We start from the raw sequence: 6,000 nt of genomic DNA, 5'->3' as shown, positions 1-6,000 counted from the left end.
TTCTCCCACAAAATTCTGTTGGGGTGCATATATATTGGTCTTCTTGTGCAAGCAATTACAGCTCCCTCTAGGAACCTTACCAGCTCCCAGCCATTACTAATATTCATTCTTTCACCACAGAGAGTGAGGGAACCGAAGCAACCACTCTGCACTACCCAGAAGGTGAGTAAAAGGGACTAGAGAGATGCCCTTGGCCTAAGACTCTGCTTCACTTACCTCAGCTTTTCCAGATGATGGTCTTGCCCAGTTTGGAATACTTGGGAGAGGAAAGATGTGCATCCAACAAGGCTCTTCTTTCCTCAGGAACTTCAGAAAAAGGCAGGGGATGTCAAATTGTTAGAGGCACCCTTCAGACCTCAATCAACTTGTGCTCTTCTCTCTGCAGTTGTCACCCACTTAAGAACAACCTTGACACAGCCTGTGCAGCGCCTCATGACACAGACACAGACCCCCCCTGCCACATCCACCAGCAGCACTTCTGTCCCAAGAGAGACCAGCCCTGCCACCAGCCCAGAAGTTCCGCTGACAAGGACATTTCCAAGCTCCAGCTCTTTGCCTGTTACTTCAGCCTCATCTGCTTCTTCCCTCTCCTCAACCCAGCTGGGAACATCATATCCTGGTAAGGCTCCTCCCTGCCCTTCTTGCTGCTCTGCCTGCTTCTTCCAGCTCCCACCCTTCTCTTCTAAGCAGCATGTCCCACAAAGGCTTCAGTTTTGGTACTTATTCTCAATTCCCCCTGCTATTGCCACAGGACACCAGCAGGTCCTGGGCCTGACCCACACATGACCCTGACTGTATCCTTCTCCCTGCAACTTCAGGGCTTTGGCTCTGGGGCACAGGCCTCTGTTGAGGGCTCAGGCATCCATGAGTTCCTGCCATACAGCTACCAATCAGATAGAAGCTAAAACACCTCTCTCTTCTTACAGTGCTGCCCTGAGAATGCACAGTGGGGCAGGGGTGAACAAAAGGCAGGGAAACTAGAAACACATGTCCAATTTACAGCTCAGGACAGTTTTGAGTGAGAGGCATAACCCAAGGCATCATCTCCAGCCAGAGGATGCCTAGGCCCTGGCGCATCCATGAAAAGTGCCATTCAACAAATATGACCTTGTGGACCAGTGCTGACCCTGAGTGCAAGAGTCACCAGTGGAGGGTGGGCAAGAAAGTGTACACTCAACTCCAGGCTAAAGTTCTTTCACTTAGACTCACATGCCAGATTTGTCTTAGTGTTGATACTCCTTTGGGGAGATGCCACAACATGCTTTACCTAGAATCCTTCCCAAGACTCAATCATTCTTTTCTCTCATCCCTTTCTTTGTAGCAAGGGAGCCAACCAGAGCTAAGACACCAACTACTAAAGTAGTACCAGGTGAGTGCTCTGGTCATCAAAGAGATAAGAGTCATCCCTGGCCAATGCATCCATATCCCTTCACTAGCCATGGCCCTCCCATGGATCCCTCCCAGAGAAGTCTGAGAAAGCCAGTTTTAAACTACCAGTAAACAAGTGATACCTCTTCCCCACTCAGCTGTTCCAGGAAGAAGGAGATGAGATAACTTGCTAGAGGTCAACCTTCAAAATAGTCAACAGCAAGTATTTATGAAAGAGAAGCAGGACAGGATGGAACATATTTAGGATAATGGACACCTTTATTAACTGGAAAAAACCTCAAACCCAAAACCAACCAGATTTACTGGGAACCAGGCCTCCCATCCTGGCCCATAACTAAGCACAAAACCTTCAAACAGAAGAGTCAATATCACCCAACTTCCCATAAGCCAGCAACATACGAATGACCTCTGCTTCCCTCTTGGCAGCCTTCACCCATGAACAGTCAACTGTGCCTCACATCGAGCCACCTGTGACCACACACAAGACCATGGCCACCACCTCCATCAGCGGCACCTCCAAGACCTCTGTCTCCACTGAAGTCCCTCTGGAAACAGCCTCTCCACATCCCAGCTCTCCACCTGCCCCCAGCAGCCCACTCAGCACCCGGCTGCCCTCCACTGCCACCACTTCCACCACTTCCACAGCCTCCTCCACAGCAGCTCCCAGCACCAGCCCCAGGCCCACACCTACAACCCTGAGGCCGAGGCCTTCTTCCCCAACAACCAGTGCTGCAAAGGAGTCTCCTGTCACAGAGCCCTCTCCCCCCCCCACAGCCAAAACCAGCACGCTGCCATCACCTGCTTCTTCTCCTTCCTCAACTGTGTCCTCAACATGGCTCAGCTCCTCACAGCCTGGTAAGGCTCTCTCTTACCTGTCCTGCTGCTTCTGCCTGCTTCCCTTTTCTCTTTTTCATTTCCACGAGTGCAGACCAATTCCATATTTTCTTTAAATTTGCTCTCCATTCCAAATTCTTTTTGAATCAGCAGTGTGATGTGGTTGCCATTTGACCACCGCTGACATGGTGGCCAGTGTGGGAGTGACTACTGCCCTGGGGCTCTAGTCACTCCCACATTGGCCACCATGTCAGTTCTGAAGTGGGCAAACTTTAATGTGCTCCTGTTGCTTGGGAGATGTGCACATCCACACAGGGTCCACATCCAGAAAGAGGAAGAGGCACAATGCCAGTTGGAAAGCAGCATGTCATTTTCCTCCCTTTTTCCTCCCTTTTTCCTCCTCTTCTCATTATGCCCTCATGCACAACTGACGTGTGCTTCCCTCCTGGCAGCCTTCACCCACAAACAGTCAACTGTGCCACACACGGGGCAGCCTGTGACCACAGAGAAGATCACAGCCACCACCTCCATCAGCAGCACCTCCAAGACCTCGTCTCCACAGAGCCCCAGGCCCACACCTACAACCCTGAGGCCCAGGCCTTCTTCCCCAACAACCAGTGCTGCAAAGGAGTCTCCTGCCACAGAGTCCTCTGCACCCACCACGGCCAAAATCAGCACGCTGCCATCACCTGCTTCTTCTCCCTCCTCAACTGTGTCCTCAACATGGCTCAGCTCTGTACATCCTGGTGAGGCTCCTGCCTGAATTCCATTTTTCATTCTTTCTGTACAGCCACACAGGCTGCTTGCAGAGTTGCTTTAGCTTTTGCTCTTGATCCCCTGTGTTTCTGCATTGGAACACTGGAACGGCCTTACTTAGGAAGGGCTCTGGGACACTGGTCTCTCCCATGGAGTCTGAACTGCCAGTCTCACAAGGGACTGTGTTTAAGCTCTCCCTGTTCCCTGAAGGGACACATGCATATTCACACAGGGTCCTCTCCCAGGAATTGGTAGTGGGATGCTGCCTGTTGGAAGGCACTCTATCCATTTCCTCCCTTTTTAAAACAGAAACCAGACAGCTTGTAGACAGGACACACAGTCTCAGTGCTCCCTTTTTCCCAGGGAATACTCAGTGCAGCACAGCCCTGCTGTTTTTGTTCATATCCTAAATATGAGGCCTCTGGCCGCCTCCATTTCAACTTTTGCTGCCCTCATCCTCAAAACCTCTCTGCTTTACTTCCAGCAGCCTTCACCCACAAACAGTCAACTGTGCCTCACATTGGGCCACCTGTGACCACAGAGAAGACCACAGCCACCACCTCCATCAGCAGCACCTCCAGGACCTCTTTCTCCACAGGGAGCAACCCACCAAGCAGCACAGAAGCCCCTCTGGAAACAGCCTCTCCACATCCCAGCTCTCCACCTGCCCCCAGCAGCCCGCTCAGCACCCGGCTGCCCTCCACTGCCACCACTTCCACAGCCTCCTCCACAGCAGCTCCCAGCACCAGCCCCAGGCCCACACCTACAACCCTGAGGCCCAGGCCTTCTTCCCCAACAACCAGTGCTGCAAAGGAGTCTCCTGTCACAGAGTCCTCTGCACCCACCACGGCCAAAACCAGCACGCTGCCATCACCTGCTTCTTCTCCCTCCTCAACTGTGTCCTCAACATGGCTCAGCTCCTCACAGCCTGGTAAGGCTCCCTCCTAGCTATCCTGCTCTGCACAGCTTCTCCAACTCTCCCATCACTATTCCCTCAATGAACTATACGGTACTTGTGGATCTTTGTCTGCTCACCCCACCATTCCCACTGCCTTTGCTCAGCTTGGTTCTTGGTAAATTCCTGGGCTTGTGCACTGGCTCTGCTTGGGACAGAGCTCATTATTGTTCCCAGCAGGTTTCCTGGTACTGTGTTCAGATGTGAGTCCCAGCCAGTGTTGATGGCGCACAAGTGCTTTGGTGATTGAACAGGAGTGCCAGCTCCATCCCTGGGCCTCCTCTGTTTGTCCTTCTGCCAGCCAGAGAGTGGGCATGGGGTGGTCACGAGTCCATCAGGGACACAGCCTGCATAGCTGGCCCAAAGCCAGTGTCCAAGGAGACACTGCATGCCACAGAATATCATGCTGAGCTGTACATTGTGGGTGGACTCAGTGGGACAGTTATTCCGACGCAGCCATTGCTTAGAGACTGGCTGAATATTGTCCAGTGGCAAGAAGTTGTAAGTCATAGCCATCTTGTGGGAGGAGCTTGGTTTGTTTTTCCTTTAGTTTCTTTACTTCTGAAGACTTTTTCCATCCAGAGTCATATGGCTGTTCTTGCTTTTTCCAAATGTCTCCCCATGCCTGTCGAGTGGTAGCAAATGAGTGATTGCCAACATAGGCACTTCACATCCAGACAGGGTCACCCCATCATGATGAAAAAGCTAAATGGATGAGCAAAATGCCTGTACCTTCCTCTTCCCAGAAAAATATAGTGCAATACTAGGCTTAACTTCTTCCCCTAACAATATAACACAAGGCTTGTGCCCATCTCCTTCACTTTGCCCTTTTGTTTATATCCTAAATAGGAGGCCTCTGACCGCCTCCATTTCAACTTTTGCTGCCCTCATCCTCAAAACCTCTCTGCTTTACTTCCAGCAGCCTTCACCCACAAACAGTCAACTGTGCCTCACATTGGGCCACCTGTGACCACAGAGAAGACCACAGCCACCACCTCCATCAGCAGCACCTCCAGGACCTCTTTCTCCACAGGGAGCAACCCACCAAGCAGCACAGAAGCCCCTCTGGAAACAGCCTCTCCACATCCCAGCTCTCCACCTGCCCCCAGCAGCCCGCTCAGCACCCGGCTGCCCTCCACTGCCACCACTTCCACAGCCTCCTCCACAGCAGCTCCCAGCACCAGCCCCAGGCCCACACCTACAACCCTGAGGCCCAGGCCTTCTTCCCCAACAACCAGTGCTGCAAAGGAGTCTCCTGTCACAGAGTCCTCTGCACCTACCACGGCCAAAACCAGCACGCTGCCATCACCTGCTTCTTCTCCCTCCTCAGCTGTGTCCTCAACATGGTTCAGCTCCTCACAGCCTGGTAAGGCTCCCTCCTATCCATCCTGGTGCTTCCCCCCTCTTGCTTTTCCACTCATCCTTTCCAGACATAAAGGTTGCTTGCAAAATTGTTTTATTTTTCGCTCCCCATTCCCCCCTTTTTCTGATTTCGAACACTAGTATCATCTTACTTCGTTATGGATCTGGGGCACTTCTCTCTCCCATGGAGCATTCCTGTCTTAAAGGTGACTGTCTTTATGCTCTCCTTGTTATTAAAAGGAGACATGCATATCCAGACAGGGTGCTCTTCTAAGAACAAGTACTGGGATCTTGCCTCTTGGAAGCTACTATAAGCATTTCCTCCCTTTTGAGGACAGAAGCCAGACAGTGGCTTGTGGAGAAGACTCACAATCCCAGTGTTCCTTTTTTCCCAGAAATACTCACTATAGCATTAGCATTCCATTTTAAATTCTATCCACAATCTGAGTCCTCTGAGCACCTCCATTTCCTCCTCTTGTCATCATGCACAACTGACCTGTTTTCTACCTGGCAGCCTTCACTCTTGAACAGTCAACTCTGCCACACATTGGGCCACCTGTGACTACAGAGAAGACCACAGCTGCTACCTCCATCAGCAGCACCTCCAAGACCTCTGTCTCCACAGAAGTGCCTCTGGAAACAGCCTCTCCACATCCCAGCTCTCCACCTGCCCCCAGCAGCCCACTCAGCACCCAGCTGCCCTC

This window comes from Geospiza fortis, unplaced genomic scaffold (assembly GCF_000277835.1).
Source record: "Geospiza fortis unplaced genomic scaffold, GeoFor_1.0 scaffold66, whole genome shotgun sequence".
NCBI classification, from domain to species: Eukaryota; Metazoa; Chordata; class Aves; order Passeriformes; family Thraupidae; genus Geospiza; species Geospiza fortis.
Note: the sequence above shows the minus strand (reverse complement) of the source record.